This window comes from Ascaphus truei, chromosome 4 (assembly GCF_040206685.1).
Source record: "Ascaphus truei isolate aAscTru1 chromosome 4, aAscTru1.hap1, whole genome shotgun sequence".
NCBI lineage: Eukaryota > Metazoa > Chordata > Amphibia > Anura > Ascaphidae > Ascaphus > Ascaphus truei.
Window position 1 is genome coordinate 127,021,326 of NC_134486.1, and position 24,330 is coordinate 127,045,655.

At 44.7% G+C, this 24,330-nt stretch overlaps 1 protein-coding gene across 1 annotated transcript in view; it reads left to right on the top strand.

Moving 5' to 3' along the window:
* Positions 1-24,330, top strand: part of MTHFD1L (methylenetetrahydrofolate dehydrogenase (NADP+ dependent) 1 like) — a 336,871-nt gene that overhangs the window by 310,688 nt on the left and 1,853 nt on the right. The gene's annotated exons all lie outside the window — the stretch shown is intronic.

The following is a 24,330-nucleotide window of genomic DNA, read 5'->3' on the forward strand; positions in this document are numbered from 1 at the left end:
TGCTAAGCATGGTAATCTCCTTCATTCTAACAGCGGCGAGATGTGCAGTGGCGTTCTCCTGGAAAAAGACATTACCCCCCTCCAAGCAGATGCTTAAGAGAAGAGTGAATGAAGTGATGTTATTTATTTATTTATTTATAAACTATTTTACCAGGAAGTAATACATTGAGTTACCTCTCGTTTTCAAGTATGTCCTGATGGAGAGACTAACAGCATTCCTCAAGCGCAAAACTGAGGAGCACTATAAGGTCTGGGAACCTTGGCTGGGCCACTGACCCAGTCCAAAAATCCCGTTCAACTGGAAACCAGGTGGAAAATTTAGCTGTCTATACAGATAGATGGTTCGCAGCAACTGGGGTAGAGACAACACCCCTCCCCCTCTTCTTTCCCTCTCTTTTTCAGGCCACTCTCTTACTGGGCCACTACGGGGCCCAGAGGTCCTGCCTCTCTTGGCGATATCCTTTCCTATCCTATATGTTCAAAAATCAATTTTGTATTAGGTTGTTATGACTGTAATTTTGTATATTCCCTAATAAAAATGTTTGGGGGAAAAAAAATGCTAAGCATGGATAAATATTGGTAAACCTCTGAACTGGTGAATGAACCCTGTTCAAATCCCATTGTAGGCTCTGCTTGTGACCATGGGCAAGTGATTATTTCCCCTATGTTTCAGGTGCCAACAATTTGATTGTAAGCTCTTTGGGGTAGGGACTCCTTATGCTGGCAAATTTGTGTGTGTGGCGCAGTGTACATTTGCCAGCAAATAAATATTTAACAAGAGGTTAAATGCATGCGCGCTTTTACTGAATTGCTAACAGAATATATAATGCTAAGTGGGATTAGGGCTTCATAAAGTTACAGTTCCAGCTGCATTCATTTCTGAATTAAGGACAAAAGTTTCAATGTGCAACACGATGCTTTCCACAGCTATTATACATTTAATGCTATTAGAGTTGAGATTAAAGTCTTATTTGGTGTAACCTATCCAGCATGTGGAATTTCTTGGGTTACCAGGTTTAAAACCAGCATTAAGATTCAGGAAAAGCATTGATCTCATTTATTCGTGCCAAAACTAACATACATAGAGATCTATAAGTATTTTCATTCTTTCTTTTAAAGTTGTATTCAACATAGTGGAAGAAAAATGTATGTAAACCATTTGTAAAATAATTGGAGGCGTGTTAAAATTGTCTGAGACTACATGTTATTGGGGCTGTTTTTCCAGCCCTTCATTGCTGCATGATTGGGGTGATAGCATAAGTTCTTACTGAGGTTGAATTGAACGTCGTAGGAAAGCTTAGTTTGCTGTATCTGACAGTGCAGGCTTCCAATGATTTTCTGGTGACCGGCCACTGTGCTTCTTTGGCATCCCACCTCCCTTCCCATGCTGTTCTTCTTACTCACTGCCATGAGGAACGAATGTCCTATGACATCACAGGAACGCATAGTGAGGTCGCAGGAAATCCACAGCCCTATGGGCTTTCTCACCACCACCCTTGTTATTTGTGGTGAGGAATACTGTAGTGTAATTGAAAGGAATGATATGGGTATCTGTGATGGGAATTTCTTTAAAGTATTGTCCACCACAACGCTAAAAGATTTTATTGTAGTGTGTGATTGGGTGCTTGTGTGTTCTGCTACTTGGTTGGCACCTCGACGGGACAGGCTTGAAAACTGCCATCACTGGACGCAGAAGAGGACGGTACTGGGGTCACAGGATGGGCAGCTATCAGCTGGATGACCTGTATACGATCTGCCACTGTTGCCACAGGTCCCAGTGCGGCCAGTCTAGCCACCAAATTGCTTTCTGCCACATCCAACACAAGACAGCCCTCGAAGACAAGGCGGATAGTTGCAGAGGCCTCATGCGATCCCCTGACAATTAATTTAAATGCCTGAGTGAAGAGCGCGGGACCTCTGCGACCGCCCGCGGCCCCCACAGTTTGCGCACCCCTGCACTAATGCACCGGCATTCTGCAGCAGACCGGAGTAGGGGCAAGCTCCTACCCACAGCTGCAATGTCCCTCCTGTCTGTGAACCATATTGATATGTGGGTAACGTACAGCCCTTTTGAGGGCTCAATGGCCACAAGTATATCATGTACACTGGCGACACACTTTATTCGAGCTCGGCTAGTCCCACGAATTCGGGTATACCCGGGTGTATTGAGGTTTGTGACTGTTTTCTGCCCGAGTGCATTGAGTTATTTTCCGTCGGGGATTGAAGCATTTTATTCCCGTTGGCTGCAATACTGCACAGTACATATATATATATTGCATTACAATTCATGAATTTATGCCATCTGGTAGACACGCGAAGCATTGCAGCCTATTAAATCCTAATCATTATCATTTAACAGATCAGCCGCCCATCAGCCAGGCATGAACCCAGGCTGGGAAGGCAAATGCAACGGGGCTTGTCAGAGGTGAGGAGCGGCGCATTCCAGGTATCTGCCAGGTACATACCGGGTATTTGCTCGAATAAAGTGTGTCGGTGCAGTAGCGCCTTAGGCTTTGTTTTCAGGCTTCGTAACTTGAAAATGGAAAATGCCATGACAATAATGAAAACATCATCCAGCAGTTTCAAAGGCTACAAAAAGGCACTCGCAATGATTGATTCTTGCTTTAAATAAGCTACATTTTCCTGTCCAAACCTTAATGTGCATAACAGGTTGTAAATGGCATCACACGAGCATCTGTAAGACCCATTGACTGAAACTCTGCATAGCAGCTGGCTACTAAAATACCGATCTGTTATAACCCTTTTAAATGTTTCCATTTATGTGCATTTGCAATTCCGGTAAAAGGTGGATTTGGCAGATGTATTTTTGTAGATCATCTTTAAAAGGTTCCTACTGTTTATTAACCCTTTCCATGGCAACATGTGGCTCCAGGATAATGTAATTTCCTTTTTTTAGTGATCACATAACTATAGGTGACCCCTTGCAGGCCTGCCGACATCTTGTGCAGGGGGGTAGCGGGCCGGCAGCTTGTTGAGAGGAGGTGTGATAGAATCTTGGTGAAAGTGACGGTGGGTGTTGATGGGAGTGGCTTGTCGATCAGGCGGGAGGGTGTCCTGGACCATCTTGTGTAGGACAGCATGGCAAAGAAAGGGGACCTACCGGCCAACTCCAAAGTCATGTCCCAACTTCCTAGGTCGGCCCCGAAGGTTTTCCACCCCTGTTGGCAGCCCAGTTTCCCTGTGCCCTGAATGCAACATGAAGTGCTCCCTCTGCTCTTTGAGTCACAGTCCTAATCCATCATTGGAGTGGCACATTTTACAAAGCTGGCTCTACGGTAGTGTCAAAGTTTTCAGCGTCTGACTCTGTCACTCCTGGTGGACCACACTGTAATTGAGTCACTTTGGGCCTATGTGGACTACTGAGCTTTAAACCAATGTTGCCGACATTGGGTAACTGTAGTCGAATTTGAGGCTGACCGTTTATATCTATGGTATAGGGAAGAGGGACATAATAGGCTTGTCGATGGTACTGACCAATGAGAACATGAACTATCATGGAAAGAGGAAAGGCACACCAACATTACTGGAGTTAAGCGCTGGACACAAAATCACAAGAAGATTTTGGAAAACAATAAGGCAGGGTGCTCAACTCCAGGCCTCAAGCCCCCCACCTACCCCCCAACAGATCAGGTTTTCAGGATATCCCAGCTTCAGCACAGGTGGCTCAATCATAGGCTCGGTCAAAGACTGCACCATCTGTGCTGAAGCAGGGACTCATTAAGCCACCCTTGCTGAAACAGGGATATCCTGGAAACCTGACCTGTTGGAGGGTCTTCAGAACTGGAGTTGAGTACCCCTATCATAAGGTAAGTGCATCCCTGTGCCACGCTCGATACAACATTGGGGCACTGAAAGGGCTCAGATGGATGGTAGGAAGTCATTTTAAAAATTTCACAAATAGAAAGGACTGTAAAACTTCAGGTTCTGAATTGCAGATATATTTCTTTATCAGAGAGGGCCTTTTGTTTTTCCACGTGATACGTGGAACAATGAGAGTAGTGAGGCACATGATTTCATTACCGTCATTTCAATTACTCGTTTAAAGAGGCCGTTCCACAAAGCAGGTGTAACGGATTTTCTGTATGGCCTGACCCACCCAATCTCACATTGGCACCTGTGGTCTAACCAGTCCCCATTACATGGTTGTGTCTGGTGGTGCACCTGTTGGCAACAGGACTCCTGAGTCTCCCGCATGATGTTGTGTGGGGATTGCCAACCCAGACAGTCAGCTGAGGTAGTGTGTGCGAGTCCTACCTATATCCAGTGCAGCGCCTCCACCTCATCAGGATCCCTGCGTCCGCATGGGAATGATTCTGATGAGGAACTCCTCTGTGGTGCCATCATATGTAGAGTAAGTTCAGACTCACACATGAAGATGTCTTGAATCAAGGTTCCTTTATTGTGGCTTACGGTGAGGGCCAACTGCCCCTTACAGTGAGTTGTCTAGCCACACATCTTGCTGTGTTATCCTTTCAAAGGTACGCCCTCCCAATAGAGTGGGATCCCCTCTCCCCTCAGGGAGATCACCCCTGTGCCAGGTCCCTGGACACAGTATGGCATTGACAGCTTGATGCTGATTAGTATAGAATGGGGCCACTAGTTACAGCACTAGTGGGCCTCTTTCTCCCAGGTCTCAACGCAGACCTGCTCCTTACTCCAACACACTAACTTTGAGCAGTGCTGTGCCTTATATATCTCAGGAGGCAGGCACATCTCTGATGTCACTAACGGTGGACTCAGAGTATGTAGCCACTCCCATCCATACCTAGGGCACCTCACCAGGGTGTGAGGGCAAACCTCCATGATTACTGCTGGCATCCCTTTAACTTACCAGGCTTACTGCCAGCAGGAGAGGAAACTGCAGACCATTTTACAGCATGGCTACACAGGAACAAAGTTTTTTTTATTGTAAACAACTTATAAATGTATACACTAGACTTGAGAAAGCGTAACCCACGTGAAACTTACATCGGCTGTTTACGACGTTACCTGTGAGAGAGATATTCAGAATGGTGTGTGTCTACACCTCATGCTTGTTTATAGAAATATTTGCCACTTTGGCATGTCTTTTTTACTGATCACTGACTATACTTAGATCCTCACTGACAAAGGCAATATGATGGCATTAGGGAACTAACTCCAGTCTGTCTATATTGCGATCTCCAGGTGTTCTCTGCTAATTACCTAATAATAAGACCCTACAACTTACTAGTGCTCACAGTGCTGAATTATAGACAGACATCATAATCACTAAAGGCACTCACGGCAGCCTGCTCCATGGTGTATACAGCACCTAACAGTGAGAACTGCTACCTTAAACCAACTGTCGTAGAGTTGATACATACACCGTTGGTATTAGGCTAACAGCCCATCTATTTAGCACTGTCTGTCTCGTAGTACTGTACCAACAGTGGGGTGAGATAGTACTTCTATCTCTATCAGCCACTGTAGCCCTCTTGCCTTGCTCTAAATGATCTTACCTGATCTAAATGTACCTAATATCAGCGAGACGGTAATGAGGAAACTATCACTGCTAGCCTTGACTTGCTAGTTTGATAGCTGCTTAAATCACAGCTCTTTACGTACATCTAATAGGAGTCTACATTATCTACACAGAGAGAAATCTAATAAACACCTCACTAACCTTAGGAGATCCTTCTTATGGCAACCTGAAGCAAAAACTAGCTTAAAGCAGCAGTCCACGCCGGGAGGAGTGGCTCAGTGGCTCACACACTGGCTCTTAAAAAAAATTCATGGCACTGTGTTTGAATCAGGGGAGCCTGGTTCAATTCCCGGTGTCAGCCATTTGTGACCTTGGGCAAGTCACTTTATCACCCTGTGCCTAAGGCACCAAAATCATAGATTGTGTCTGTAATAACTAATGTACAGCGCCCTGGATAAGAACACTATGTAAATGTTGTTATAAATATATAAGCTGCGTTTTTTATTTTTCTTATTTATTTATTTTTCCCCTTTAATATGTGCATCAATGCAATCCACACAATGATAAGCAATTAGCTAAGTTGCTGATCGATCTATTCTAAATGACTGTCAGTGCAGCAGAAGAGGACCAAAGATGCAAAGTTCTGCGGGGAAGATCATGAGAGCAGGTAGTCACTAGATACAATTGGTGCACTACTAGAGAGAGGGCAGGGCTCAAAAAGGGGTGTACCAGACCCTGTTTCAGAAGAGGAAGGGGATATGACTTTGTAAATGGTTGCTATAGAAACAAAAAATGTTTGTTACCTTATAATACATTAAAAATGTCATTCACAGTTGTTTACAGTAGTTGAGTATTTTCTCATTGTACAGAACTGACTTATTTGAAGAAAAAAAACATGTAGGATATTGCTTGGTCTGCAGCTTTAAACTGTAGCAAGATACCTACTGCTACTGTAGTACTTCCTAGTGCATGGTTTGTAACAAATTGTATCGAATTACAACCAAACACTGAAAGACCCCTGTGATTAACCCCATCTACTGATATACATTGTAGCTGAAGAGTACTCCAAGTTACTGTTTGTCACAGGTGCAGCCACATATTAGAAGCAGCGTGGTACAGGAAACCAGCGAATTAGGGTTTCATCTGGAATCGGCTAGCGTGCGACATCTGCCTTCTTTTCATACTATCAAGTGATCACACCAACACTGCGTCATATTTTTAATACTAACTTGGTACTATGTGTTACATTTAAGCCATAATGTACATTTTTTAGGTTTTACAAGTTAAGTGATAAGTTACTCATAAATCAACCTGTTTTTTTGGAGGGGGGGGGGGGGGGGCATTTCTGTGCCATTTAAAGGGATTTATTTTTCTTCCCAAAGTTTTAAACTTGTAAATGTAATTTGCTTCCACAGCTTAATCACACTTTGCTGCAAAAAAAAGAATGTATACGCTTCTATTTTCTTCAGATCTGTGTAGTTCTACTTTCAGAATTGGTTTTCCCTTTCATCTCTTTGGCTACTGAGGGCAGCAAAATTAGGGCACACCAGGACAACAAAAGGAAGAGCAAAAAAGAACGACCGTTTGCGGGTATTGCAAATCTATTTGTTACGAAAGAGATTAAATAAAGATCATAAAAACTCTCCAAAGCATTTGGAGACATAAAAAAAATATAAAATAATTAATACTTTTACTTGATACCATGGCTCCTTTTTGTTAAAACAAATCAAACACCTGCAGTTCTGTACATGACCTATTAAATATGCTGCTGCCATTCGTCCACTATGAACATAGACTGGGTGGCCCCTTTAACACTGACATTTGCCACACTGATTCCAGTCTGGATTTTTTCCTCTGGTCTGCGCTTTTATTTTGCTTGGAATACTATAGTGTCCCTCACTGAAGCTGAGCATAGAGAATCTGTGGGGAAGCACATAGCCCTGCGACATCACGGTCACGTTTCCATGTAGTGACGCTGCAAAGCATCCCTTCCTCCTGGTGCACCTCTGAACTTCAGAAGAATGGCTGAGGGGGCAAAGGATTAGTGTGAGACCCTGAGACGTCCCCTATAAGCATCTTACTGTTGCATATTCTTGGTACAGGTAGTCTTCGTTATCCAACGTTTCACTTGACAACGAATGGTACATCCAACGCTTTACATTGCAACCTTCTGGGCCGTTTTTCGACGCCAGAATACGTTATCCAATGCCTGAATGCGTTATCCAAAGCTCACTGCCACTGATTAACATGGGACTCACTTTACAGCGGTTTCACTATTCAACTCTACTTCCAGAACGGATTCCGTTGGATAACAGAGGACTGCCTTTGTTGTTCTAGTTTCATTTACATAACATTTGCGCCTAAACTTAAGGAAGCTGTTACAGTTTCAGGCTCGGTGGAAGAGATCTGTACCAAAGTCGTAGCTAGAGGATTGCTCCAAAAACCTTTCATTTCTGTCATTTTGTCCGTGTCCCTTTGCATCAGTGTATCAAGAGGGTTTGCTCCAATTTCATTGTACTTTTTTTTTTTTTTTTGTACCAGTAATGCAATAATCAGTTTAAAAAAATCAATTAAAAATTGAGAATAAAACTGATACTGGTTTTTTTTTTTCTGTCGGATAAATCTCAGGTCTTGGTGGTGGTGAAGTCTACCAAAAAATGCTTGAAAATGCACTCCAAATGCTTTAGCTGTCCAGCGTCCAATGCAATACCATACTCAACACCAGTATAATATAAGCAAAACATATCCAAATCATTCATTAGATTTAAACGCTAAAGCCACAGGGAATAGAGAGAAGAAAGAGACACCAACGTTGTAGGTTGCGTTTTATTATTATTATTATTAAAATTCACTCCTGAAATGATCTAAAACATCTCCCGAATTGAAAACGATGATTTCTAGCTTGAGCAAGAACGTGTGGTTATGATTTGTAATCCGCAGAGGAGACCAGGCTTCTGTTCTGTGGGTTCCTCTGTTTTATGTGTACTGTTCATATTTAGAATTATGGGTGCCAAATGTCCCTTTAAATGAAATGCTGGTTTCAATTCTTAAACAAGCAAAGAAGCATTGCAGGGAAGAGTACTTTACACCTATATAAATTGCCAAGCCGAAACTGATGCCTTTAAATCAACACGTAAATGGCCAAGTCAGCCAAAAACTAGCAATAAAAACAGGACAACCACTTCGCAACTAGGTTTGCCTGCAACGCATTACTTGCGGTTGCAAAGACTTAAATCAAAGTCAGATCTAGACTGTGCACTAACATTCTATTTTTAATTAAAACCATAAAATACAGTATATATTCCATTTTGCACCTAACGCCTTCAATTTATTTTCTTCACTTCTAACCTCCGATGCTCTTCTTTCTTGAGCTCAGTAATAAAAACATGTGGGAATGATAATAAGGCGCTAACCATCACTACTTTATAGCTATATCCCTGCTACCAAAAGATCTGTGAGCTCTCACGATGTTGCCACTAGACTGTTTGGGTAACGGTTGGAAATAGGTCCAAGAATTACAGGTATTTTAATATTGCTTCTTGTCGTTTTATAATATTTTAGTAGGCTCACATGCCTGAAGTGCGTAGGGAGATATAAAGATAATGATTTCTGCATCCATCACGGCACTCGGGTTTCAAACACAACCTTATGTGGCACTATAAAGATTTGAAATCGGAGACTGGGGAAGGTTTTCTGCCACTGGAAACAACTGAACACTAACACAAGCCCTGGCAGAACAAGTATTTAACTCCACTAATCTTTCCTGTCTACACTGGTAATAAAAACAGCCATCTTTCTTACCCTATTAAGCTAGTTGGGAGAGATATTTAACCTTTAACCCTTATTGGCTAGGATATCATCCCAGAAAACTGGGATTTCATTGTTCAAGTCACTGTTTAGTATGGAATAGCTTTAGACATTAGGGACAGTATTTTTACAACTAGACTATAAGAAAACAGTATCGTTAGAATGATTGGCCAATTTAACTGGTCTTAAAATCACAGTCTTGCTATGGGAGGAGCAGTAAAGTGAATGCATTCTGGCCCATATTTATTAAGCCTTGCTACTATGAAAGTTCCCTTACCATTAAATGTCCAGGGACGATTAAAAGATTTCCCCACCGTTTCAAATATCTTTTCTTTTTTTTATTGGAGCGTTTATATTTTGTCCAGCATGGTTTGCATGCTGTTTCTGCAGCTGAAACCATCAGTAACAGCTATTAATCCCAGTATTCATCATGCTCTCGTTATGTAACCCTGACAGGCTCCCATGACTGTCACGAGGTGAACACTGGTCTTCTCCTGAAATTGAGTTATCAGTCATTGAATCCTCACTTGTTTGCATCATGTGTTTGCCGTTTCTGTGACATTTTCTCCTGTAGCCCTCCCCAGATACTAGCAAATAAAGATGGCCATAAGGTGTCTTCCAGGGTGAGAAGGTGTCTATTGAATTGGCACCACCTAGGAAACCTGGTCCTGAATATTTCAAACATTTGACACCTTCCATACCTTTTTAGCTCTGGTTTCTCAAATGAGTTGCAATCTCTCAACCTATCAGATTAGTTAAACACAAACGGAATCTTAGTGGCCCTGTGATGTCTACGTTGACACTAGTGTATTCAGAACTAGCTCTCTAAGTCAGGAGTGTGCAAACTGGGGGGCGTGCAAGAATTTCTAAGGGGGACGCGGCGGTTACAGAGGCGTGAGGCCTCTGTAACTCCCTTACCTGCTCTCTGCCTGGTCTTCAGAGATGCATCGCCATGGCAAGCCGCATCAAATGACGCTGCGGGGTTACGTGATGTCACTTGACCCGCGACGTCATTTGACGCTGGGTCCTTGGAGAGGGAGGGTGCGGATGCTGCAGCTGCCAGGCAGCGGGGTGCAGCTCAGGAAGTTTGCGCACCCCTGTTATAAACAATACAACACACCTCCCAACTATTCATCTACATTCAATTGGTCCCAAGGCTCAACAAAGTATCCAGCCGCTCCTCCTTCTGTTACCGTGCACCCCAAAACTGGAACAACCTACCAGAGACTCTCATATCTACCACCAGTCTAAGTTCTTTCAAATCTAAGGCTGTCACACATTTTAATCTGGTCTGTAACTGTTTCATACGCCCATAATATAAATTATCTTTAACTGTGCACGCAATGTCTTGTATATAATGTATACCCTGCTCATTATGTAACTGTATTTTTAACCATGTATTATTTGTCTTAACTCTGTGCCCAGGACATACTTGAAAACGAGAGGCAACTCTCAATGTATTACTTCCTGGTAAAATATTTGATAAATAAAATAAATAAATAAATAATTATTTCTCTGTTGAATGCCAATAGGTATCTGTTCTTCACACCCTCACTGATTTTTTGCCATGCACACAACAACACCCTTATTCATTTTATGCCATGATTCTTCATATCAGTCATGTATGTAACTTTAATATTTCTGATTTGTTTTTCTTCTGTACCTCTGTGACATACACGGATGTCATAATACTCTGTTGGGAGATTGCTGGCTTCGAAATTTGGATTAGAAAATTGGACTTTGCATTGGCAAATCTGTTTCTAGTTGAAATTGTATCATTTGGTATTTATCTACTTTACTTGAACACTAACCATATGCAGTATGCAGGTAGCCGTAGGCATGTCTCCTCGTTGGTGCAAATGCCTGTCTCTATACCTATTATCCAATAAACTATCCTATTGCAGTGGTGTATGTTCCACATTATGTTGGATCAAGCTACCTGCAATACCATCTGAAGCAAATAGTAGTACTTCAGTTCAACAGATTTCAAAATGATCTACAGTGACTTTATAAAACAAAGCTTTGTAACATTGATCGAAGTGTCACTCTACTGGATGGTTACCATATGGCACTTTACTTTAGCAGAAAGGTCATGTAACCACAGTTAGGTCAACAAAATGACGTCATTTAAATCTCTTTCATGTCTTATACCATAACATAAAGTTTTTCAATACTTGGTCCAAGGTGCCAGCTTTTTTTGCATTGTTGCAAAAACCCTGCCCTCCTCCCCCCCCCCCCCCCAATGAAAAAACCAACGGGCGTCTCCATGTAATTGGACCAGGAAAGCAAAGAAGGAAAACACTTCCAAGTGACGTTGGGACATACAGTAAGCAAACTAATCCCACCAACTAAGGGAGTCCCATATTAATTTGGAGACACTGAATTATTGCATTGATACATTTATTTTAATTGCTTGGGCCCCCCTCCCCAGCCATATTTGTAGTTCGGAGGCTATATTTGTAGTTTTGTGTCAAAATCAGCATTAAAAAAATACAAATATCACAGGAACTCGAGGGTCCTGTGACGGAAGACAGCACATCACCACTTGTTCAGGAAGGCAGAGTAATAATAATTCAGGACAGGGTTGCAGCTTCAATGTGCTGTATTACACACCCGTAGCCAGAATCTTTTATATTTGCAGTGTATTCTACTTTGTGGCATTTAAATACCTAGGACAAGCTTAAAGCCATAGTACCCGGAGTGGTACTAAATCTGTGCTAATACATGGTTAGTGTTACCTCTGATGCTCTAAAATGGTACAGTGGATTGGTATGTTACGGTTTGCTATTTTCCTAACAGTATTTTCCATTTATACGGCCAGGTATATGCACCTATGATAATACCAAAAAGCATGTTCTAACGCCTTAATTATATTTGCAGTTACGTTAAAAAAGACAAACTCTCAACAGCTAAAACATAATGCAGCACTTGTGCGATGCACGTAGAACCTGATTTCCTCTTCTCTGATCCAAAGCACATGTAGCTGGAATCTTCACAAACATTTCTTCCTATTCCCCTGGGCCAAGTGCTTCACTCTGCTCTGACATAATAAAGTGACCCCAAGGCATCATGAAATCCAAGAGCATCGCATATAAACTATGTAAGCTGTATCGGCAAAAGAGCATCATCTAAGCATACAGAATCTATCAAACCTCCGCAAGCTGTGTAAACTGACCAGCACACCCTATATCCCCCCTGAGCATTCATGACTGAAGACCTAATGTAAACCTGGTGAAGCAAAATTAGTCGGCCAAAGGGATTAGACAATATGATAGCATTATTACAGCATCACATGTGCAGGTGGGCTACATTCCAAGCATTGCTCGTATCACTGAGTCTGGATTTGCGTGTTACGGGCAGTGCGTGTGGCATTGGTGTTTGATTCATATAGTGCCTGGAGGATGTAGAACATTACGTCAAAATATAATGAGTGATTATGTATGGCAAATTTGATTATATTTATATATATATATATATACTGTATATATATATATATATATATGTATATATATATATATATAAATATATATATATATATATTAAACACTAGGAGATTGAATATTACTTAGGAAGAATGTTCTGTGTGGTGCTTTGTGGTTATGAATACTGAAAGTTATGGTGGTAACATGAACTGTATGAAGATATTAGTGTTAGGATTATAGTGATCGGTCATGAGCTTCACGGTATCACTTTTCCTGAGGCAAGTTCCTTAAGTCAAATGGTTAGTTCTAGGGTCTTGCACATAAGCACAGCAAGGTGATACTGCACTTACTCTTTCCTGTGCTGCCAGTACCAGACCCTGGACATTAGTAATGGTATCATCGTAGTTAACCCTGCCCTAATTTGTAACAGGCCCTGGCCTAAAACCAAAAGCCATCTCATGTGAGAATTTACTCCATTTAGCAAAGATTACATGATTGACTCCAGGAGATTATCATTCATTGGCATGATTCTCTACATGGTGGCCTTTGGTAAACTTACTGAGGAGACTTGGTTCTGTACTAGAGGCTTTTCCAATTGCACTTTTCAATTTTTCTCCCTTTTAGAGGGCAGTCCTGCTTAGGACGAAAGTGAACTAAGCACAGGGATATGTTTAGATAAATACAGCTGATTGAGACATTTAAAAAAAATTAAATAATAATTGCAGAGCATAACACCATTTCAGACTGAAGAACTGTTTTGCCTATCAAAGAAGTCAATTTTTCGCTGGTGTAGTGAAACCAGTTGTAATAAATGAAAACAATACACATGTCTCCACTTCCACAGAAGTTTCATGTTGTATAGTCATATGGGAATAAAGCCATTAAAATATTTTTTATCAGCAGCTCATTGCATTGATATCCTGGGCACTGGGAGTGAACTTCTGTTTGTGCTGTGTTCTCATTTTATTGACGTCCCTGAATATATATTTTTCCTTTGTTATGCACATTATATTGTGACCTTCTGTTGGAATACAGCCATGCAAATGCACCTGCATTAAAATCTCAAGCCAAGAGCACCTGACAAGCACAATAACGGCACAATATACCATATCATATTTTTTTGAAGAATAGGAAAACATCATTACTTTATTAGCTTAATCCTCCTTCCCCAGCATATCAATTGAGAATGTTGTTTAATACATTTTATTATTTTTAAATATATGAAACAGATGGTCTCCTACTGCGTAATAGTTTTTCAACTAAAGAATTAAAAACAAAATGGCTGCCAACTGTAAAGTAGCAGGTGAGCCAATCAGCAAGGGGTGATTGGTGCAGGCACCCTTACTGATTGGCCCGCTCACATGAGGCTACCAAGCAGCCATCTTGAAAAGAAGACACATTCCCTCTTCTTCAAAAATCTCGTTCGTGTTAGGGTTTCCCCCAGTGTAGAACCAATGCTTTCAATGGCAGCAAATACGTAGAGTAAAATAGGGGGCTTTTGATTGCTAGTTCAAGTCACTACCCAATGGTGGTGGATGATTATTTATATTTTATTTTTTTAATACTTTTTATTTAACGTATTTTACTCCAACAATGTTAAAGCAACAGGAATGGGCTACAGAAACGGGGAAAAGGGGGAGGGGAAGAGGGTGCATTGGTACAATTAACACAATACAGTACAATCATTTCATCCAATTATACAGTCTACTAAAAATGTATACTGTATATTTAATTTCAAATAGTAAAATCCACTGTTAAATGTAACTTTACAATTTATATGTCAAAGGAAAAAACACACAATTATTTGTATATGTATGTATGTCTTTATTTATATAGCACCATTAATGTACATACTGTAGCGCTTCACAGCAGTAATACACGTGACAATCATATAAATAACAAATGCTATAAATAACACACAAAAGGGAGAAGTGCTTCAAGCATATAAGGAACAGTTAGGAAAAGGAGTCCCTGCTCCGAAGAGCTTACAATCTAATTGTATATATAAATAATTACGAGTAGGTAGAATTAGTCCATGGGGTCCAGGTCTCACAAAAGTTATCATATGCCCCTGAGAGTAGCTTGAGAGCTTTCCCATGAGCATGTGGTTTTTGTCTTTTTATATCAAAAGATCAGGCTACGTTAAGCTATTTCCATCATCAGAAGCATGATCTTTGTTTAGCCAGTTTAATGAATTGACGTCAAAAAATGCATACTGGGAGGCATGGTTTTGTTGACATCCTGTTTTCCTTTAACCATACTACCAAGAAGTAATGTTCAGGATGCATGGTATCGGAAGCCTGGAAGAGGGCCCTTTCTTCAGAGTGGATTCTTTTCAGGATGTGCTATAATAAATCACCAGGGAATGCTATTATTCCAAGAAGTGTATTTCACTTTCCCAAGCCAACCACATATACGCACATTTACAGAACGTTGCAAGTCTACTTAACTTTAAACAGTGTTGTCGAAATACGGCTTGCTGCAAATGGCATAAAAGCAGCAGTTCCTCTTAACTAACACCACCCAACCCCCTTTTTTTTTTTTTTTACAAAATATGGGAACTGGGAGGCCCCTCTGAAGCAGAACCGATCTGTTTTCCTGAGATACCGATCAGTGAAGTTAACGGTATTACTTTCTGGTTTTTAAAAAGGGTCCCCGAAGCTGGAAAAAATAAATAGCTTAGTTCAGCTGTGGAGAACTCACTCCCCTGTTCCCAAACAGTTAACAGAAGGGGGAAGGGTTAGTTAGGGAGGACTGCTGCATTAAAGGGGCCTTGCAATGAAGGTGAACATAGGACAGCTGCATGTTTGCTAACTGAAATATAGCCGACTGACATCTTTTATATAGAAGAGTTTTAAAATAATGTTTTACATCTTTGTCTCCTGTCTTTTGGTGATGAGACTGTTTGCCAGTCACCAAAAAGGTTAACTTTGCAAATAAATGACCAGAGTTAAGCAACTGATGCCATAATTCGTTGAACAGGTCAACAGAAGTAGCTGATTGTATTGAATCCAGCGTTCCCGACAAGAAGCATATTATAATTTTTTTTCACAAGATAGGAAAAGACGGTTACTTTAAGGGTAATTGACTCTTTCTAGGGAAACCCCTTTAGGTTGAACTGGCACTTTATAGAGTGTAGAACAGTGGTTTCCAACCTTTTTTGGGTTAAGGAACCTTAAGCGATATTCTGAGGAACACCCAACCATCTCTAATAGCAACTCTGTGAACAGATGCATTGTAAATTCTTCTGTATTTGATACATTTTTCAAATTACCAGGAAATTGCAGGGAACCATGTAGGGATGCCCAGGCCACCCAAGGGTTCCTAGGAACCCTCGTTTAAAAACACTGGTGTAGGTGTGTTACATAGAGAAATCTACGGTAGACCAGAACCACTTGGCCTGCCTTGTCTGACCATTCACCTACCTTTCGTGAACCCTCTGGCCTCATGTGCAGAATCGAGTGATTAAGGGCCATCCTTATGTGACCCTCACTGCCCGGTGTTGGGGTTGCTCCAGATTCATTACCTGCTTCAGGGTGCAGGCTTGGCTTTGGTACACAATGACGGGCACCAGGAACTTTATTGATACAAACAGCAGTTTTGTTATCTTGTAAAGTACTTCGCTAGCTGCCCCATCTCTGCCCACTAGGAAGATGCTGAGGCTTTATATTCACTAGGCTACTAATAGAGTACCTTTGCACTGGTAGAGCTCCATATCCACGTGGTCCCTTATGAGTCTAGTGAAAATTAGTGAAAAAAGCGCTAATACTATAAATGTGAATAAATTAGATACAATCAAGATACACTTAAAGTCCAAATAGGCTGCCTAACGGGTCTAGCTGATTGTCTCCACAATCAGAAGTGTGATGGTGACAAAAAAGACCTGTATGGCGCCAACGGGGACACCTTCAGATATACTGCCCGCAGAAAGTCCTGAGAGACGGATAAGAAGCACCGGAAGGACTTTCTGCGGGCAATATATCTGAAGGTGTCCCCGTTGGTCTTTTTTGTCACCCTTATGGGTCTAGTAATACTCCCTCTGTGATCAGTCTCCCCATTTCAGGGCGGCCTGCAACCTCGTGGCCTTCTGGTTGTGAGACAGTGAGGGACCTGCCGGTGGGGTAGGTCCAACTGTGCTTAGGGGCTGCTGCTTGGGAAGCTCCCTCTGGGCATATCTGGATATCTTGGGAGTAATGCCCCATACCATCTTTATGGACTCTAGATAAACAGGGTACTGTCCCTAACTGAAAACAAAACAAAAGAGATGGTGAACCTATCCTATACATAGGGGCTTACATAACATTAAGATCCCTCCTCTTCAACCCTTCCTGGGATCTGCTTTCCCCCCTCTATTTTATAGCCTAGCATGGTGTCACTGTATCAGAAGCAGAAAGGGACGGGGCTTAACTTCTGCTGAATTATCCCAGCACCATGTGATGGGGAAGGGGCGTTAGGCTGAGTCCATGCTCCCTGCTTGCTCGCTGAGGCTCAGGGAAAGCGGGTGCTATCCCTGGCCTTGCGGTTGCTTACCGCACGCACCGTCAGCGGGCGGGCCGGGGGCGGGCGCGACCCTCATTGGGCGAACCGTTCATGTGACCGGCCTGTCGCGCCGGCAAGCGGGGGAATTTTAAATTCCCCTAAGACCTGCGCTTCCGCAAGCGCGCGGAAGCGCAGGTGAGCCCCTACTAAAGCCGCTCTAATTGTGGCTGTAGGGGCTCAGTGCTGAGCGGGAGCGCGCGTCAGCACGCTTCCGCAGCAAGCGGTAAACATGGCCGAGGCCTTACTCTGTGCGAGCCCACACAGTTAACCCCTTAAGGCCCTAGTAATCCCAAATGGCGGTTGCACTTACTAAGTGGTGCGAATCCATAAAGCCCCTCAAGTCCGTGGGCCGGAAGGTGTATAATGGAGTAGCACCGCTCCGTAATTATGTCACTTAATCGCTGTATTCTGTACATATTATGCTGATCATTGTCTGTTCCAACCCGTTCATTCTGCTACATTTATTTGCAGATAATCGCCACGTGGTATGTATGCCTTGTTTGAAGCCAGGTAATGCACCTTGCTCAAGGGCACCTTGCTATACATTATATTAAAGAGGCAATCCAAGCTGGCCGTTTTTTTTTTAATAGGATTAAAGCAGGAGGCCTCTGTAGCTGAATTCCATTCATTTCAGCTCTGAGGAACGCCTACTCCGTATGGAGTGCTGGCAGCCGCTCGGCTAACAGAGTTCACGTAATGGCCGTTTTTTCAAAGCTCCCTATTGGCCACGTGACGCGGGAGCTTTAAATTTGCATGGATACCGGCACTCCCTTCAAAAACCCCATGCTTCAGCCCTATGTAAAAAAAGAAAGAAAAATAAGAACTATTCATCCCACGGGCAGTACAAAGGACTCGGGGCCATCCCTTAAGGTTGGAGGAAAGGAAATTTCACCAGCAACAAAGGAAAGGGTTCTTTACAGTAAGGGCAGTTAAAATGTGGAATTCATTACCCATGGAGACTGTGATGGCAGATTTGTTCAATAGATTTGTTCAAAAAAAGGTTGGACATCTTTTTAGATGGGAAAGGTATACAGGGATATACCAAATAAGTATACATGGGAAGGATGTTGATCCAGGAATTAATCCGACTGCCAATTCTTGGAGTCAGGAAGGAATTAATTTTTCGCCTTAATGGGGTTTTTTTGTTTGCCTTCCTCTGGATCAATAAGTAAGTATAGATATAAAATAAAGTATCTGTTGTCTAAATTTAGCATAGGTTGAACTTGATGGACGTACTGTACGTCTTTTTTCAACCTCATCTACTATGTAACTATGTAAGACAATAAAAAGATTTAATTGCTGCTTTAACAACATTATTTGCCTTATAAACTGGTCTACAGTTATTACCTTTCTTGTGCAATATGTGCTTGCATTTATCTAGTTTTTGGGAGTTTTTGGGAATAGAATCATGGAGGTACATATTTTTTTTGCTGAACTGCATTTTATGATTATTATAGATTTTGCTTTTCTGTGGATTTTCACATCCTTTTTTTTTTTTTGTGAACTGCAGCTTTTATTTCCAAATCCGGGTTTTTCATTTTAGAGGTTATTAAGTGACCTCGCCCTAATCCTTGTGTGTGAAGAATTATAGCAATGCACACGCTGGTGTGAAGAAATGCTGATAATGATTAATGCTGGTCGTGGGGTCTGCACCTGCACAATACATTCCTTGGTGAAGCACCATGCAGTTACTACAGAAAGTTTAAAGCAGTAGTTCCCTCTACCAGATCCCTTTCTTGTTTACCAGTATGGGAACCTTGAGTCCCACTCCACTCCCACCCTCCCCTGTTCCTGAGATACTGGTAAAGTACCGTCGGTATTTAAAAGTGTTGTGGCTTTCTATTGGCCCTCCTCACGCAGGAGATGTAACACCCCTATTTCCCCACACCCCCCGGCGGGAGATATATGATTAGGATGGGTGTTCTTGGTGCTCACCTGTTGGTAACTCACTCTGCGCAGGAAAGCTTGGGGTAGGTTGGTGCAGCAACACTAAAACAAATTGGTTTATTTGGAGTCTGGGTATACGCAGCAATTATTCCATACATGCCAAATGTACAGCTTCCCTGGGCCTTAGGACATCCACCCCTTCCTGGGCAGGTAGGCCTCAATCTCCAGTATCCTGGCCCAGGGGTATCATCCCTTCCCTGGGCAGGACAGGACTCACCAAGAGTCAGGCACCTGGACCGAGGAGCTCCCTAGAACCTAATGATAAGGGGAGGGTCCCCAACTTATATAGCCAGAGGGTGTAACCCTTGCTATCTATCCCCAGTCTCTGGGCAGAACTTGCTGTAGCAAGTCAGTCACCCCTCTAGTCACATGGCTTCCTAACTGTGACTCATGCCTCGCCAGACTAGCACATGTCTGAAAGTAAAGAATTATAACGTGTACAGGAGGCTACTCACATGCACAGCCATGTGCGAGCTGTTTAACTCTGGCACTGCCAGCAGCTGACATAGCTGTACATGCAGAACAGAGGTTTAACTTTAGCACTGCCTGCTATTACCAGGACTTAAGTGCCAGACCATAGAATTATAGCAGGGTGCTAAATTTAAACCACCATTTTGTTTCCCCTAGTGGGGACTGGACTGGGATACTTTTACTGGTAAATATCCCAGGAACCAGTTAGTCCACGTGAAAAAGAAAGGGGCGGTTACAACAAATTGGCAACTGCCGCTTTTAAGTTAAATACAGTAATCTTATTTTGCACAAAAGGCAGAACAAAGACAAGTTTGTGTCAGCAATTTTCTATTTTTAAGAATATCACAGATTTAAAAACTTTGTGACTTTTTTTTTTTTTTTGGTGCTTTTTAATGAATTTGGATTTTTCTCACCACTAATTAGACATCCAATATTCTTAAATGAGGTTAGGAAGTGACACTTGAAAGTCTCTCAGGTACAAAACTGTTGCAAAAAAAAAAAAGAGTTTGTTTTATCAACGAAAACAAAATTCTCACTACTTTCATTGAGATGTATTTTACTGAATCTAGTGCATGTTGTTTGTTCATGTTTTGCCCAAGCTTCTGCAGCAGAGACGTTTTGATAAATAGACCCATATGTGAGGTTGTAATATCCGAAACATTTATACGGTTCTGATTTAGTAATGACCATTCCATACACCATTGTTCATCTGTGCTTCTCACAAGCATTTGATTGAAGAGCTGGTAATCGAGTTCTATCGTTGTTCTATAGTTTTCTTTAGCATGTGTTCACCATTATGACAAGCAAATACAAATATTACTTGTGAGCACATTCACATGTCTCAGACAGGTCTGCAACCCTGCCTTTCCCTATTATCTCTTAGCATACAATGCCTCCACTGCAGCCAGGGATTCTGGGAAATGACATGCAAATGAACACACGGTGTCACCTTTTACTTCTCATCCATTTTAACATGGACCCCCCATGCCTGCTGCATTACACAGCTTTTCAGCACAGCTTGTGTTAAAGAAAAGCATAGCCTGTAAACCTGCTTTCAGACAGCTATTTTGACCCTTAGGGGTCTCATCTGTGCGAGGAAGGTTATACTGGGCTTGCAATATGAAGCTATTATAGGTTTCAACGTCACATTAAATACGTTATGACATAGAAGTATACAGTGAAAAAAGAAGACTAATAGTGTTGTCATCTGATTTATTTATGACCTACAGTACCATTCAAGCCAAAGGCAGTTGCTGCCAAAATGGGCATGATACCCTGCATCACCCTTTGATTAATCTCGGGCTTAAACTCTAATAAAATGGAACCCCTACCCCAAAGACCATCTAAGAAATATAGTGGGAGACATAGGTTGACAATAAATGGAAGTGCAATGGCAAAGTATTGTGTTAGCAACAAGGTACATAACGGTGTTTGATGAGGATGTTGTATATCATTATTCATTTTATCTAGTACTAGCTGAGAGACCCGGCGTTGCCCGGGATGTAATGTTCCCGTTCCTCTCTCTCCTCCCCCCTCTCTCTGTTTGTCCCCCATTCACATCAATCCAGTCCCCCCCCTCCCTCCCTCCTTTACAGCTTCATGTAGCGTGTGTGCGTCAGTCACTGTGTGTTTGCTCGCGCGTCAGTGAGTCTGAGGCAGAAACACAAACACACACAGACTGACTGACGCACACACAGTCAGTGTGTGCCTCAGTCAGTGTGTGCGTGCGTCAGTCAGGCTTTGTGTGCGCGTCAGTCAGTGTGTGCGTGCGTGCGGCAGTCAGTCAGTGTGTGCGCGCGGGGCGTCAAAGGCAGGGGGGGGCGTCAAAGGCAGGGGGGGGCGTCAAAGGGAGGGGGGGGCGTCAAAGGGAAGGGGGGGCGTCAAAGGGAGGGGGGGGCGTCAAAGGGAGGGGGGGGGCGTCAAAGGGAGGGGGGGGGGCGTCAAAGGGAGGGGGGGGGCGTCAAAGGGAGGGGGGGGCGTCAAAGGGAGGGGGGGGGGCGTCAAAGGGAGGGGGGGGGGCGTCAAAGGGAGGGGGGGGCGTCAAAGGGAGGGGGGGGCGTCAAAGGGAGGGGGGGGCGTCAAAGGGAGGGGGGGGCGTCAAAGGGAGGGGGGGGGCGTCAAAGGGAGGGGGGGGGCGTCAAAGGGAGGGGGGGGCGTCAAAGGGAGGGGGGGGGGCGTCAAAGGGAGGGGGGGGCGTCAAAGGGAGGGGGGGGGCGTCAAAGGGAGGGGGGGGCGTCAAAGGGAGGGGGGGGGCGTCAAAGGGAGGGGGGGGCGTCAAAGGGAGGGGGGGGGCGCGTCAAAGGGAGGGGGGGGGGGCGCCTCAAAGGCATGGATTCCTCCCCCTGCATTTCCTGCAGTGGACAGGAGGGGGGGGGCAGTGGACAGGAGGGGGGGGCAGTGGACAGGAGGGGGGGGCAGTGGACAGGAGGGGGGGGGGCAGTGGACAGGAGGGGGGGGCAGTGGACAGGAGGGGGGGGCAGTGGACAGGAGGGAGGGGGCAGTGGACAGGAGGGGGGGGCAGTGGACAGGAGGGGGGGGCAGTGGACAGGAGGGAGGGGGCAGTGGACAGGAGGGGGGGGCAGTGGACAGGAGGGGGGGGGCAGTGGACAGGAGGGGGGGGGGCAGTGGACAGGAGGGGGGGGGGCAGTGGACAGGAGGGGGGGGGCAGTGGACAGGAGGGGGGGGGCAGTGGACAGGAGGGGGGGGCAGTGGACAGGAGGGGGGGCAGTGGACAGGAGGGGGGGGCAGTGGACAGGAGGGGGGGGGCAGTGGACAGGAGGGGGGGGGCAGTGGACAGGAGGGGGGGGGCAGTGGACAGGAGGGGGGGGGCAGTGGACAGGAGGGGGGGGCAGTGGACAGGAGGGGGGGGCAGTGGACAGGAGGGAGGGGGCAGTGGACAGGAGGGGGGGGCAGTGGACAGGAGGGGGGGCAGTGGACAGGAGGGGGGGCAGTGGACAGGAGGGGGGGGCAGTGGACAGGAGGGGGGGGGCAGTGGACAGGAGGGGGGGGCAGTGGACAGGAGGGGGGGGGCAGTGGACAGGAGGGGGGGGGCAGTGGACAGGAGGGGGGGGGCAGTGGACAGGAGGGGGGGGGCAGTGGACAGGAGGGGGACAGGAGGGGGGACGCAGTGGACAGGAGGGGGGACGCAGTGGACAGGAGGGGGGGGCAGTGGACAGGAGGGGGGGGCAGTGGACAGTGACACACACACACACACACACACACACACACACACACACACACACACACCTCAGTTGATGCGCCCTTTCTCAGTTCCGTTTGGCGCCGGAGGTGGGGAGCGACACCTACCTGTACTTCCGGGCGCCGCCACCGTCTGACTCGGCGCCGCGAGGGAGGAAGGGGGTCCGCCATCTTACGCGCCGCGTGGCAGCTGCGGGAAGCGAGGTGATTTGGAGCGGGGAGGGGGGAGAGGTGATTTGGAGCGGGGAGAGGTGATTTGGAGCGGGGAGAGGTGATGCCGCTGGGGAGGGGGAAGAGGTGATGCCGCTGGGGAGGGGGAAGAGGTGATGCCGCTGGGGAGGGGGAAGAGGTGATGCCGCTGGGGAGGGGGAAGAGGTGATGCCGCTGGGGAGGGGGAAGAGGTGATGCCGCTGGGGAGGGGGAAGAGGTGATGCCGCTGGGGAGGGGGAAGAGATGATGCCGCTGGGGAGGGGGAAGAGGTGATTTGGAGAGGGGAGAGAGGTGTGTGTGTGTGTGTGTGTGTGTGTGTGTGTGTGTGTGTGTGTGTGTGTGTGTGTTTTATTTTTTGGACCTTTGGCCCGTCACTCCGCCTCAGGCCAATGAGAGGTGTGGGGGGCGGGCCAAGGGGGTGGTGTGAGTGTGTGAGGCCAATGAGAGGTGTGCGGGGGCGGGCGGGCCAAGGGACCAATGAGATTGCCGCTAGGGACACCGGACATCCAGCAGGCAGGCATGCATGCATGCAGGCAGGCAAACATACAGTGCTTTCACTAATATAGTATAAGATACAGTATCTAGTCTACGGTGATGACTCAAGATACACTAGGTTTTCATTAAAGACATAAGGATGGGTATAATAAACAGGGCCGGCTGGGAGTATGGCAGAGCCCGGTGCACAGTGTGTACGCGTGGGGCCTCTTACAGCCTCCGGCATCTCCTGCTACCACGCGATGACGTGTCTCTTGGCGAAACGTCAGTTGATACGCGGGGGCTCATGTGGTAGCAGGAGGAGGCCACCTCACTCTCCCATGACCCAACTCCAGTAATCACAGTTTAAATGCTGTGGCATTTAATTTAACCACCATAACATTTAACATGCATTCGCACCGATGGCACCGCCACCAAGCCGGCCCTGGCTATAAAGAGCTTTCTGACCCTGAAGTTCCAGAATGGAAGAAAGATCTAAGAATATCATGGAGCAGAAAGAAACCACTTTCAACTAAGCATTATATAGATGATTAATCTGGTACATAATACCAATAATATGGAGTATTGCAAAACATCTGAATTCTGTTGCTGTGGGAAAAAAAAATACAAATGACTACGGCCTTTATTCAATTTGTTGTGAAACCATCTTACTTGTACTGGAGAATATTTTAGTCCCATTCATTTGATTGGAGATGTTATCTAAATTTACAGTAGAGAGCAGCTTCAAAGCATATTGCATAGGGCCCAACCATATGAAATGCTCCCAACGGGTATATT